The sequence below is a fragment of the Microcebus murinus genome, chromosome 26 (genome assembly GCF_040939455.1).
Source record: "Microcebus murinus isolate Inina chromosome 26, M.murinus_Inina_mat1.0, whole genome shotgun sequence".
In the NCBI taxonomy this organism is placed as follows: domain Eukaryota; kingdom Metazoa; phylum Chordata; class Mammalia; order Primates; family Cheirogaleidae; genus Microcebus; species Microcebus murinus.
This window is the reverse complement of record NC_134129.1, coordinates 18,362,537-18,377,462: the sequence shown is the minus strand read 5'-3', so window position 1 is coordinate 18,377,462 and position 14,926 is coordinate 18,362,537. Positions and strand designations below refer to the sequence as shown.

The 14,926-nt window shown below is 43.2% G+C and overlaps 1 protein-coding gene across 1 annotated transcript in view; it reads left to right on the top strand.

The window, feature by feature from the left end:
* Nucleotides 1-14,926, top strand: part of GABRB1 (gamma-aminobutyric acid type A receptor subunit beta1) — a 301,917-nt gene that overhangs the window by 150,744 nt on the left and 136,247 nt on the right. The gene's annotated exons all lie outside the window — the stretch shown is intronic.

The window sequence follows — 14,926 nt, the reverse complement described above, 5'->3', positions numbered from 1 at the left end:
TTTTATTAATCCATTCTTTGATTGATGGGCACTTGGGCTGTTTCCACAGCCTTGCAATTATGAATTGTGCTGCTATAAACATTCGAGTGCAGGTGTCTTTTTTGTAGAGTGTCACTGGATCATTTGGGTAGATGCCCAGCAATGGGATTGCTGGATCAAATGGTAGATTCACTTGTATCGCTTTAAGGTATCTCCATATTGCTTTCCACAGAGGTTGAACTAGTTTGCAGTCCCACCAGCAGTGTAGGAGTGTTCCTCTCTCTCCGCAACCACGCCAGCATTTATTGTTTGGAGATTTTTTGATAAAGGCCATTCTCACTGGGGTTAAGTGATATCTCTTTGTGGTTTTGATTTGCATTTCCCTGATGATTAGAGATGTTGAGCATTTCTTCATATGTTTGTTGGCCATTCTTCTGTCTTCTTTAGAAAAATTTCTGTTCAAGTCCTTTGCCCACTTTTTAATGGGGTTATTTGATTTTTTCTTCCTAATTTTCGTGAGTTCTAAGTATATTCTAGTTGTCAGTCCCTTATCGGATGCATAGGATGCAAAAATTTTCTCCCATTCTGTAGGTTGTCTGTTTACTTTCATGACTATTTCTTTGGCTGTGCAGAAGCTTTGTAGTTTGATCATGTCCCATTTATTTATTTTTGTTGCTGCTGTGATTGCCTTTGGGGACTTCTTCATAAACTCTTTGCCCAGGCCGATGTCTAGGAGAGTGTTTCCAACTTTTTCCTCTAGAGTTCTAATAGTTTCATATCTTAGGTTTAAGTCTGTTATCCAGCGTGAGTTGGTTTTTGTGAGAGGTGAAAGGTGTGGGTCCTGTTTTAGCCTTCTACAGGTGGCTATCCAGTTTTCCCAGCACCATTTATTGAAGAGGGATTCTTTTCCCCAGCGTATGTTTTTGTCTGCTTTGTCAAAGATGAGACGGCTATATGAGGATGGTTTTATATCAGGATTCTCACATCTGTTCCACTGGTCAATATTCCTGTTTTTGTGCCAATACCATATTGTTTTAATTACTACAGCTTTGTAGTATAGTTTAATATCTGGCATATTAATGCCTCCCATTTTGTTTTTGTTGCCTAGAATTGCTCTTGATATTCGGGGTCTTCTTTGGTTCCATACGAAGCGTAAAATTATTTTTTCTATATCTGTGAAGAATGCTGATGGGATTTTAATAGGTATTGCATTGAATCTGTAGATCAGTTTGGGTAGTATAGACATTTTGACGATATTGAGTCTGCCGATCCACGAGCATGGTATGGATTTCCATCTGTTTACATCCTCTGCTATTTCCTTCCTCAGTGTTTCATAGTTCTCCCTGTAGAGGTCTTTTACCTCTTTGGTTAAATATATTCCTAGGTACTTTAATTTCTTTGTTGCTATTGTGAAGGGAATTGAGTCTTTGATTTGGTTCTCAATTAGATTGTTGTTGGCGTATATGAATGCCTCTGATTTCTGTGTATTAATTTTGTATCCTGAGACTTTACTAAATTCATTGATCAGTTCCAGGAGTTTCTTGGTTGAATCCTTGGGGTTTTCTAGATACAATATCATATCATCAGCAAACAGTGAAAGTTTGATCTCTTCTGCCCCTATTTGGATACCTTTGATTCCATTTTCCTGTCTGATTGCTGTAGCCAAGACTTCCAGCACTATGTTGAATAGAAGTGGAGATAGTGGGCAGCCTTGTCTGGTTCCAGTTCTAAGTGGGAATGATTTCAGTCTTTCCCCATTCAGTATGATGTTGGCTACGGGTCTGTCATATATGGCTTGTATCATTTTTAGGTATGTCCCTTCTATGCCTATTTTCTTAAGTGTTCGTATCATGAAAGGGTGTTGAATTTTGTCAAAAGCTTTTTCTGCATCTATTGAAAGAATCATGTGGTCTTTGTTTTTGCTTCTGTTGATGTGGTGAATTGCATTTATAGATTTACGTATGTTGAACCATCCCTGCATCCCTGGGATGTGATGCTTAACTTTTAATTGGTTTATTGAGCAAACAAAAGAAGTTTAAGTATTATGCATCGTGCACATGCTATAAACCAGTGTATGTCACGTGCTAATAGCTTCATGTGCATTATCTTTATTAATCTTTCTAACAGGCTTGGTCATTGGTACTACTGGCATGTGTCCCCTATCTGTGCTTTTGGAAGCCATCACAATCATTTTCAAAGGCTTTTTAAACCCCTTGACTTCAAAGCATAGTAAGTATATTCTTTTGAGAACAAAAGAGAAAGGATAATAAGGGGGAAAAACTAAAATTCTGAGAGGTTAAGTTGGGCAAGGCCACATACCGTGTTTCCCCGAAAATAAGACCTACCCATACGATAAGCCCCAGCAGGATTTCTAAGCATGTGCGCAATAGAAGCCCCACCCCGAAAATCAGCCCTAGTGACGGGCGTGGCTGCGCAGCGCATCTGCACGACCCATGCATGTCGTCGCAGAGCGGGAAAGAACACGAGCAGCCCTTCTCATCTGCCCCGTGAGAGCTCTAGTGCTCCACAGGAGAGATCGGGGCCAGTGGTTCTAAAGGAAACAGAGTCGCAAGACATTCAGGGTGGGATTCCGGGTTTGGAGAGCGAGGATGATGTTCCAGAAGAAGACGACTTCACTCTATTTGAATCAATGGAGATGGTTATTCTGTGCTTAAAAAGAAAAATAACACATGGCCTGCAAATAAGCCCTAGGGTATCTTCTTGATGAAAAATAAATATAAGATCCTGTCTTATTTTGGGGGAAACATGGTAGGTAATAAGAAATGGGACCAGGATTGTTTAAAATTCAGCCAGTCTTGACTCCAAACCCCCCTGGTTCTTAAACCATGGTGTGCAGTCACATCACCTGAGGATCCTGTGAAAACGTGTGTTTCGATTCAGTGGGTTTAGGGTGAGGCCTGAGGTCCTGCAGATCACGCCTTGAGTATTTAGACTCTCAACCACCCCTCTGGACTGTGGGCATGGAAAACTTAGTCTACGACAGGGCCCGTGACAGAGGTTTGGCTGTTAGCTCCGTGACTACGTGCAATTTTTCCTTGGCCTGACATTGCACATTTTATTCCTTGAATTATCAGATTTTTTTTTTTTAAATCAGGTCTTTGTGAATCATTAAACTTCCAGCAAAGCATGTAGGGTCTATTTATTCTTTCTCTCCCCTGGAAAGAAAATGCCCACGCGGAAGACAAGAATTAAAGGAAAGATGATGAGAGGGTCGTGCAGAGAGCTGCATCACTAAACCTAAGTTCACAAGTTTTAAACAAGATCGAGGAAGACAAATGCCTCAAAACTTTTCTTCTTCCAGTTATTCCAACATGTCTAGCTCTTTCATGCCTCCAGGCCCTTCTGGTCTCATTTTCTGGGATACAGTTTCCCCAAATCGCACGGCAGTTTCCTTCTTATCTTTCAGTCTTCAGCTCGACTGTCACCCCCTCAGAAATCAGAAATGATCATCCTACCTAAAATAGCACGCCCACGTTTATTTTGCACCCCCAATCTAGCCTTTAGCCTCCACAAATGCAGAGACTCACGTCTACCTTGTTCATCAATTTCACTCGACGCTAGTGACTAGTGGAATCTGTAGGTCATGGTACAGGATGAGATATTTATTAAATACATACATGATATTTATTAAATGCATACATGAAAGCTGAGAAGTATAACACTAAGAAAATGTCGGTGGACTTGTTAATTAATGAATTATTAACAACCTTAGATAAGAGTGTTCTCAGCCGGGTGGTGAAAATGAAAGAAAACCTTGAAGGAAATTAATCTAGTTTACCTTTTCAAGAATATCGGCCACAACAAGCGGAAAAAAAAAAATGTTAGGCAAGAACTAAAGGGCGGGGTGGTGGCAGGCTTCGTTTTAGGGTCTTATGTATGAACATTTCTACGAAGAACAGAAGAAGGGGCCAGCCATGTGAACTAAACTAAAAGTGCAACAGACCAAAAAATTAAAATAGCAACTTAGTAACCAAACTCCAGTAAATGAAAACCCAAACAAATGAAGCTAAATGACACCCTCTCCACACACACACACACACACACAAACAAGCACATAGAAAGAAAGCTGATTCACACGCAGAAAAATCATCAAGTGTGACACAGGATCACTTAAAGCCTGTAAGCATTTAAATTAGTGACTCAGTGGATTCACCATGTGACTACTCAGCTATCATTCGCATTCTCTTTTTCTTGCTGTCCTTGAACGTTCTTGTAAGGCTCAAGCATTACCCCACCAGAATCAAGATAAGAGGTAACTGTTACGTTTGGGGCAGGTTTTTTAAGAGAGAGACTACTAGGTCCCTATTCATTTCATTCCTACTTCACTACCAGCCTGGTGGTGGGAAATGGTGTGAAAACCCAAAGTCGGTCTAACTAACCAGTTAACTAATCAGCATCTGTGATTATCCCAAATGGAAAGCCACTGCACCCGTTCTTAAAGGCTTTTGAATCACCCGACTTCAAAGTATGGTGAATATATTATTCTTTTGTGATAAAAAATAAAAAAGTACCAAGCAATTCAGTCCCACTCAAATTTGAACAGAATGAAAAAAAAAAAATTCCAAAAATACATTTAAATGTGTAGTTTCATTACTAGCATCATAACATTTTTGCCTTATTTTTGCATAATAAAGCAGACTGGTTACTGCTTAGTAACCAGTAAGCAACTGGTTACTAAGTTGCTATTTTAATTTTTGGGTCTGTTGCATTTTTAGTTTAGTTCACATGGCTGGCCCCTTCTTCTGTTCTTTGTAGAAATGTTCAGATAAAAGACCCTAAAACAAAGCCTGCCACCACCCTGCCCCCTTAATTGTTTAAGAGGGTCATACTATCTATTTCTAAAAGGATTGGAAGTGGCTTCTGGATTGAAGTTTGAACAATTTAAAAATTAAGTAGAACGGATTCAATCTGGAGATAGCAGGTCATTTAATAAATAACATATAGCAGTTTTGAATAAATAAATAAATGTGTTAAGTTTCTTCCTCCACATAAGCAGTAGGCACCTTGAATATGAGATTGTTCTCTTCAACTATACACTGTAGTCCCACAAACATGCGCAATTTAAATTATTGTAAGATTTTCCTTATTGTAAAATTGTAAAAGCCAGAATTGAGGAATATAAAATTAGTGATGAATTCCCATAGTCAAGAGACTATGTAAATATTAATTATATCTAAACTTTATGGAATGAAGTTCTAAGGTGTGGTTATAAATGGTTTATACACAGTAGTTAACTCATTTAATCCATAACGGTCTACATTCAAAGCATTTAGTCCAAACCTACTTTATCAATATAATAGTTTTGTGCAAGAAGGATGCTGAAAAATGGAGAAATGTATGCAAATACTTGTATAATGGATTTAAATTAAATGAATGCCCCCTTCCATGATTCTTCACTGGATAGTTAGAATCTTCATCATTTTACAATGATAGGGCGAGGTTATGTAAAATGGGATTGGTATCCGAATATAATTTCTATGACCAAGAAAAGATCAGCAGCTTCTTTTTTGCCTTTTAAATTCCATGCAAGGTGCATTATTTCAGACACAACACTCAAAAATGTGATACAAGGAATGATTACTTTGGGAATGGAAGCATTAAACTATCTATACCCAGGTTCTCTTTCAATGTTCACCAGTTTCACATAAACATAAGATGGCTTGTGTTTTGACTCTAGCACTCTCATCTCAAGCTCATTAACATACTGCTTTTATTTCTTGCAAAAATCATGTCAAGCTGATTAAACCAGGACATAAGTTCAACAGTGTGGAATAAACCTGACGTCATTTTGTCAGATGGTCTCATTGCCTGGAATCAGAAAACAGCCTGAGCCACGTATTCTAAATTTGGAATGTGTTTCTTTAGTGAACCTAAGGACTACACAATACTATGCATACTCTTTTTAACAAGCTTACCTTTTTTTCATTGGCTAAACTCTGCTTAGAATGAGTATTTTTTTTTTGGTCAGTTCTTCTTGTTTTGCCTTTCCCACCTGCCATTTCTGTTATAAAAATGTAGGAAAATACATAAAGCGCTATCATGTGGGGTGATTTCATCTCTTCTCCTCATTCCGGAAAGATGTTCCTGTTAAACTTCTATTATTTTCCTTCTGTTTGCTTGATCCTAATAAAACAGTGAAAGTTCCGTGTCCTCGTGGAAAATACTATTTTCCCCATGATGAATCGATCATCAGGTGAGAGTTACTCGAGCTAGCACATCAGTGCAGAAAAGTTACCAAAGAGGAGTATATTCTTAAGCATTTAATGAGATATTTTATCAAAGACTTCCTCAACGAGGGCATTTCCAAGAGTCACTGCGGGACTCAATGGATATACTCCAAGGGTAGGAGATTTGGTGTCCGTGAGAACTGGTCAGGATTCTTCAAGAACATACTGCGTTTAGTGTCTAAGGGATAGAAAGTTCCTGGAATAGCCACAGTCAAAGATTAAGAAGCAGTATCATGGGGCCAGGGTAGAGGCATATATCTAGGCTTTAAGAATTCAAAGATTACAGCCAGGCGAGGTGGCTCATGCCTATAATCCTAACACTCTGGGAGGTCGAGGCGGGTGGATTGCTCGAGGTCAGGAGTTCGAAACCAACCTGAGCAAGAGTGACACCCCTGTCTCTACTAAAAATAGGAACAAATTAATTGGCCAACTAAAAATATATATAAAAAATGAGCCGGGCGTGGTGGCGCATGCCTGTAGTCTCCCAGCTACTCGGGAGGCTGAGGCAGGAGGATCGCTCGAGCCCAGGAGTTTGAGGTTGCTGTGAGCTAGGCTGACGCCACGGCACTCTAGCCCGGGCAACAGAGTGAGACTCTGCCTCAAAAAAATTAAAAATAAAAAAAACAATTCAAAGATTATACAACTGAATACATCATTGTTAGGCTTCTCCTAAGACCTTGAAAGGGTCCAATGCAAGTTTTAGGGGCTCTGAAGTTGAAGGTTCATTGGTTTCATAGTGAATTTACTTCTTGACCTTAGGTGGCAGGTAGCAGAGGCGGGTGGTGAAGAATGTTTGGTAAGGTTTAAAATGTTGGTTTTCTAATATTTTCATAGAACTATATACCCACAAGAACTCAAACCTAAAAATGCAGAATAATTATTTGTCCGTTTGCTTATTTATTTATTCCTTTTTACCAACAGGGCTTATGTTAAGCATCTATTAGGGTGCAGACACTGTCTTGAAGAGTTCATTGAGTTATTTCATTTCATTCTCTTGGACGTGAGAGCCACACAGCCTCAGTGGTACAGAGCGAATAAGAAAAGTAAAAGCAAACTTGATAGACATTCCCAGTTGCGTGAAAAACTCAGAACACATGGTAGTATCGAATGTTTTTTTTAAAACCTTTTGGAATAAAATCCATGGCATTCATGGCTACGCAGTTACCAAATAATGTACCCTAAAAGAAACCTCCCTCAACTGAGACTTCGCCAAGGAAAGAAAGATAAGTGAGATGGGGAACCCTCCGTATTCCCCTGAGAGCTAATACTTGGACAGAGAGTAGATTATCTTCCAGGCTGAACAGCTCATACATGAATGTGAGCAAATTCTCATAGGCCGGGGTATACGGTCAGCCTCTCTAGCCATCCATTTTCAGGGACCTTCAAATGTGTTCAGAGTCTATGCAGGCCCGTGTACCTGGATCTGGGCTTCACAGGGTCTATACCAGAGGCCCCCAGGGAGGTCTGGCACTGGATTGATCCAGTCTAGATGCCGCCATAAGGGCAGACCAGGTAGGGTACCGAGGGCCCCTGTGTCTATGCAAACAAGGAAGCAGGATGGCAAGAAAGGAACAACAGAAAAGATCTTTCTCTCCCAGAATAGGCCCAGGAACTCCCTAAAGATCTCCTGCAGTTACGGTTTACCAGAAGACAGAATTCCCCTGGGGAAGAAAGGTGTATGTACAGGGACTAGAAGAAGTTCAGACACGTTGTTAGAGTCCTAAGAAAATACATGCCCAAATGAATTAAAATATGGATATTGTCTTTTTTTGGGGGGGGGGGGTTCTGTTTTGTGTTTGGTTTTTTTTTTGTGACAGAGTCTCACTCTGTTGCCCAGGCTAGAGTGAGTGCCGTGGGGTCAGCCTAGCTCACAGCAGCCTCAAACTCCTGGGCTCAGCGATCCTCCTGCCTCAGCCTCCCGAGTAGCTGGGACTACAGGCATGCACCATCATGCCCAGCTAATTTTTTCTGTATATATTTTTAGTCGGCCAATTAATTTCTTTCAATTTTCAGTAGAGATGGGGTCTCACTCTTACTCAGGCTGGTTTCGAACTCCTGACCTTGAGCGATCCACCTGCCTCGGCCTTCCAGAGTGCTAAGATGACAGCCATGAGCCACCACGCCTGGCCTGGATATTGGTATTTTTTTTAAAAAAAAATTCATCAAAATGGTGTTTTTTTTAAGATGGAAATCCAAGTGCTTTCTATCTATGGGATTATGGTGTAGCTAGAATAAGTGTGCTCTCAGTGGTATTTCTGCACCGCATGCATTTGCTTTCCACAGAGCGCTCTGCAGACCAGTCCTGTTCTTTCTTGTCTGTCCCACTTACTCCAATGGGAGGTCCTTGGGGACAATGTTCATGTCCCCAAGTTGTAGCCCTCTCCGCATCACACATAGACTCTCTCGGCGTACACTCTCTTGAGTCACAGACAAGACTCCGAGGCATGGCGAGGTGTAAGCAACCTGGGCAGGGCAGCAAATCAGGGGCAGAAGCAGAAATTAAAACCAGGTCCACAACCTCTTGTCCAAGGCTCTCCTAAGAATCCTCAGTAACAACCAGGTGTTCTCCAGACCTGGTTCGACATCGCGGAGAGCTGTTAGGGTTCCTCAATGCATCCAGCATCACCAAATGTGGAAGGACTATGTGGTTTATCTTTTGCACAGTCTTATTTGTCACAAAGCCTACTACTTTCCTGTGTACATGCTTCATCTATGGTTGGGTTTTGCGTCATTTGCCTGGATGCGTTCATTGGATTTTCTTTTTCCCAGGTGACTCCTTTTTATGGACCGTGTTTTCTAAGGCTCTGATCCCTCCCAGTGTGTAATGGCAATGTGGCTCAATAAATAAGCCCCATCTGCTGGCCCGTCTTTGATGACCTGATGGAGTGGCTCGTTAGAACCGTTGGTGGCTCCTTGACATTCACAACTGAATCCCATGCAGGCAGGCAGGGCTAAGTTGTTCATTTCCCCAGGCTGAATCAATAGTGCTTTGCCACACACACACCCTCTGGGTCCGTAAGTCCAGCCTGGAGCTTTCCAAGTCATGTATGTCTGAATACAAAAGTTATGACTACCCCCATGGGAATACAGGCTTCTCGAGGGAAGGGATGATAGATATTCAGTTTATCTTATTTTTCCCCAGGCCTAGCTGGGGCCTCACCTATGCAACATATCCAATACATGTTTGTTGAGAAAATTAATACTATATTACCGTTTTGTTCATTTATACTGCCGCATTTCCCCGAAAATAAGACCTACGCGTAAAATAAGCCCCAGCAGGATTTCTAAGCATGTGTGTCGTAGAAGCCCTACCCTGAAAATCAGCCCTAGTGACGGGCGTGGCTATGAAAATCAGCCCTAGTGGTGGGCGTGGCTATGGAAATCAGCCCTAGTGATGGGTGTGGCTATGAAAATCAGCCCTAGTGGTGGGCGTGGCTATCAAAATCAGCTCCGGTGGTGGGCGTGGCTATGAAAATCAGCCCTAGTGATGGGCGTGGCTATGAAAATCAGCCCTAGTGATGGGCGTGGCTATGAAAATCAGCCCTAGTGGTGGGCGTGGCTATGGAAATCAGCCCTAGTGATGGGTGTGGCTATGAAAATCAGCCCTAGTGGTGGGCGTGGCTATCAAAATCAGCTCCGGTGGTGGGCGTGGCTATGAAAATCAGCCCTAGTGATGGGCGTGGCTATGAAAATCAGCCCTAGTGATGGGCGTGGCTATGAAAATCAGCCCTAGTGACGGGCGTGGCTGCGCAGCGCATCTGCACAACCCATGCGTGTCGCCGCGGAGCGGGAAAGAACACGAGCAGCCCTTCTCATCTGCCCGGTGAGAGCTCTAGTGCTCCACAGGAGAGATCGGGGCCAGTGGTTCTAAAGGAAACAGAGTCGCAAGACATTCAGGATGGGATTCAGGGTTTGGAGAGTGATGATGATGTTCCAGAAGACGATGACTTCACTCTATTTGAATCAATGTAGATGGTTGTACCGTACTTAAAAAAAAATAACACATCCCCTGCAAATAAGCCCTAGGGTGTCTTCTGGAGGAAAAATCAATATAAGACCCTGTCTTATTTTTGGGGAAGCACAGTATGTCATTTAATATGTGAGCCTCTTGTAATCATATGAATGATGTCATAAGAACTCCTGTGATATTTTCTATTCTGAATGTGCCCCTCACTCTGCCCGTCTATACCCTCAAGCCTCAATTTTGTGCAGCATATTCCAGCATGAAAATGCCAACAACGTAAATACTCCTTAATCACAGCGCATCTCAACGCTCCCTTTTTTCCCCCTTCCAACCTTCCCTTCAAGGATCCATCTGAATATCATGAGAGGGCAGTGGGGAGAGGTTGCCAGGGGGTAGGATATTGCCAGGCAGCAGCAGGTCCAACGAGATGCTCCACACACTGACATCCCCACTGGCCAATCAGCTCCCAGTCTGCAGGCAGACTTCTTCAGAGCTTACAAAAACCCCACCAAGGCATACTGTGTTTCCCCGAAAATAAGACAGGGTCTTCTATTTGTTTTTCCTCAAGAAGACACCCTAGGGCTTATTTTCAGGGGATGTGTTTTGTTTTTTTTAAGTACAGTGCAACCATCTCCATTGATTCAAATAGAGTGAAGTCGTCTTCTTCTGGAACATCATCATAGCTCTTCAAACCCCAAAATCCGTCCTGAATGTCTTGCAACTCCACTTCCTTTAGCGCCATTGGCCCCGATCTCTCCTGTGGGGCACTAGAGCTCTCACAGGGCAGATGAGAAGGGCTGCTCGTGTTCTTTCCCGCTCCGCGACGACACGCATGGGTTGTGCAGATGCGCTGCGCAGCCACGCCCATCACTAGGGCTGATTTTCATAGCCACGCCCACCACTAGGGCTGATTTTCCTAGCCACGCCCATCACTAGGGCTGATTTTCATAACCGCGCCCATCACTAGGGCTGATTTTCCGGGTAGCGCTTCTGTTGCACAAATGCTTAGAAATCCTGCTAGGGCGTATTTTAAGGGTAGGTCTTATTTTGGGGAAAACACAGTAGATGTGGTACAGAGGCAGGATGTGAATTTCTAGGTTGCAAACAGTGTCCTGGTGAAAAACACGTTGGTGCAAGGCAGGCTAAGCTCAGAGGCACAGTGGGTCTGAAGACAGAAAGCAAGTAAGGTAGTGTAGCACACGTTTTGGTCCCTAGAAGCAGGAAACTGTTAACAACTAAAAACGTAGAAAAAAAATGTCACTTTGTGAATGAGTAATGGATAAAGGGTGGAATAATTTTGAAGAATGTGATAGAAAATACCTAGGTCGCCTTGAAGAAATTGTTGGTAGGAATGTGGATGTCAAAGGCTGCTGGTGAGGACTCAGAAGGAAGTTAGGAGTATGGTAGTGAAAATGTAAATCATCTCAGAGAACACCTAAATTACCATAAACATACATCGGCTGAGACAAAGAATTTATCAAGAAGACCCCCAAAGCAATCACAGCAGCAACAAAAATAAATAAAATGAGACTTGATCAAATTAAAAAGCTTCTGGACAGCCAAGGATACTATCATTAGAGCGAATAGGCAACCTGCAATATGGGAGAAAATATTCACATGCTACACATGTGATAAAGGGCTGATAACAAGACTCTATCTAGAATTTAAGAAAATCAACAAGAAAAATTCAGACAACCCCATCTAAAAGTGGGCAAAGGATATGAACCAAAACTTTTCAAAAGAAGACAGAATAATGGCCAGAAACATTAAAAAAAAAAAAAGTGCTCAGCATCTCTAATCAGTAGAGAAATGCAAATCAAAACCACAATGAGATATCACCTAAATCCAGTGAGAATGGCCTTTATCAAAAAGTCCCAAAAGAAGAAATGCTGGCTTGGATGTGGAGAGATCAGAACACTCTTACATGGCTGGTGGGACTGCAAATTAGTACAACCCCTGTGGAAAGTAATTTGGAGATACCTCAAAGAACTAAAACCAAAAATACCATTTGATCCAGCAATCCCACTACTAGGCATCTGCCCAAAGGAAAGAGAGAGACATTCTATAACAGGGGTCCTCAAACTTTTTAAACAGGGGGGCCAGGTCACCGTCCCCCAGACTGTTGGAGAGTGGGCACTGTGGGCCCGGGACGAGTCGGCTGCTAAGCAGGACAGGCAGCGGCGGCAAAAACACCCAGGGCGCCAGATAAATGTGCTAGGCAGGTGGCATGTGGCCCTTGGGCCGTAGTTTGAGGACACCTGTAAGACACCTGCACTGGAATGTTTATGGCAGCACAATGCACAGTTGCAAAGACGTGGAAACAACCCAAGTGCCCATCAATACATGAGTGGATTAATAAAATGCGGTATGTGTATACCACGGAGTACTACTCAACTACAAAAAAAATCAAGAGGTGAACCAGCACCTCTTACGTTATCCTGGATGGAGCTGGGGCCCATCCTTCGAAGTGAAGTATCACAGGAACGGAAACACGAGCACCCCACGTGCTCGCCATCAAATTGGCACAAATCGGTCCACACTGAGGTGCTCCCATGGAACTAATAATATTCATCAGGTGCTGGTCAGGTGGGTGGGGTGGGGCGGGTAAACTCACAACTCATGGAGGCAGAGCGCACTGTAGGGGGGAAGGGCACGCTTGTAGCCTTGGCTCAGGCTATGCAAAAATGCAGCCCAAATGTTTGTACCCCCATAACATTCTGAAAGTAATTAAATAAATAAATATATAACAAATTAGTCTGTCGCCCTTTCACCTCAGGAAGCCATTTGTGCACTTCTGCCTTCTAAGGGGTTGTTAAACAGGTAAAGGTGTCACGATGTTTTGTATTCGTGTGGGTCCAATGCCATTAACTGCCACCATCTAAATCTGGCTTATCGGAGCAGGGGAGCCTGTTATTTCTATTGTCGTAGTATGCAAATAAGCTCTGTCACCCCCCCCCCAAAATCTTACTTCTCTGGATACCCAGACGTGTCATACCAAGAATGACAGGGAGGGAGCAGGGGGGGGATGAGTAGGGCTTTCGGAGGCAAGTGAAGAGAGGGAGACCTGCGCAGGTTGGAAACACCTGTTTTCTGCTGTTATAACCCCCCTCCCTCCTTCCTTTGGGTAGCTGTTTGCACGGGGAGGCATCCCGGTTGCTGGTGGCAACCCGCATCTGTGACACAGGGATGGCACGGAGCGCGCCTCCCCCCAGGGGTGGCATGGGCACAACACCAGATTGCCATGCATATTGATTTTTCTCTCAGCCCGTGGAGACACCATCCCAGCTGCCCCCTCGGAGCGTGGGCGGAGGCGAAAGCTCGCTTGGCTCCCCGGGCAGGAGGAATGTGTGTTCCCAGCGCTGCTCTTGGATCGGCTCCCATGCTGCCCCCAGCCTTTTGCATTTGCTCCTTCCGGGGCTGAGAAAATGAAAGCAAGGACCTCAGAAGACCTTAGGTGGGTCTGGAGAATAAAAAATAAATAAATAAAAGAGCTGGGCTAAAACCAGCCCCCCAAAATTTCTCTTTGCGGCTCCCCGGCTCTGGAACGGTGGCCGTGGAAGACGGAGGCTGAGGAAAAGAAAACTGAATTCAGCCTTGAGGTTCAAAGGAATGGGGGGTGCATCCGAATCTAACTAGTAAGTTACAGCGATCTCTTTTACAAGGTGATTGAACTGCCCAGACCTGTTTACGGAACTCGTGTTCTAACACAGAGTAGGTCTGGGTTTTGCGGTCACACGCTTGGCACACGTGTGGTCTGGCATTTCTGCCCACAACTGGCTCCATGGTGTGATGTCTCTGTGTGTATCTGAAGATCAAAACCAAGAGCACAGGGAATATGGGAATATGGGCACAGACGACACTCATCTGACAAGCATTTTAGCATTTTTCCAGAGCTACAAAGTCACAACGATGCCTGGACCTTAGACCATAGGTCTAATATTCAGAAATTATGTTTGGGTATTTTTACTGCGATTTGAAGGGATCTCGACAAACTACCTAAAAAATTATTCCTTTCGCTCTGTTCTCATGAACATATGCTCCCCAAACATAGCAGGACAATTCTTCATCAAACACCACTCCCTTGGCTCATCTTGGGCTTTCATCTGGCAATAAACCAACAGCCTCACACACAGGCGAGGTAAGTCACTACCTGTTGGCGTTTCCAAGACAGCTTCCCTGCATTTCCTCCACTGGCCATTGCACCTGCACACAGATACACATGCCTACACAGATACACATGTGTGCACACAGATACACATGCCTACACACAGATACACATGTGTGCACACAGATACACATGCGTGCACACAGATACGTATGTGCACAGAGATACACACACATACACACAGATACACATGCATACACAGATGCACGTACATACACAGATACACATGTGTGCATACAGATACACATGTGTGCACAGAGATGCACATGCATACACACAGATACACATGCATGCACACAGATACACATGCATGCACAGAGATACACATGCCTACACATAGATACACATGCATACATGCAAATACAAATGTGTGCACACAGATACGTGTGTGCACAGAGATACACACACATACACACAGATACACATTTGTGCACACAGATACACATGCATATACACAGATACACATGTGTGCACACAGATACACATGCATACACAGATACACATGTATGCACACAGATATACATACATACACAGAAACATATGCATGCACACAGATACACATGCGTACAC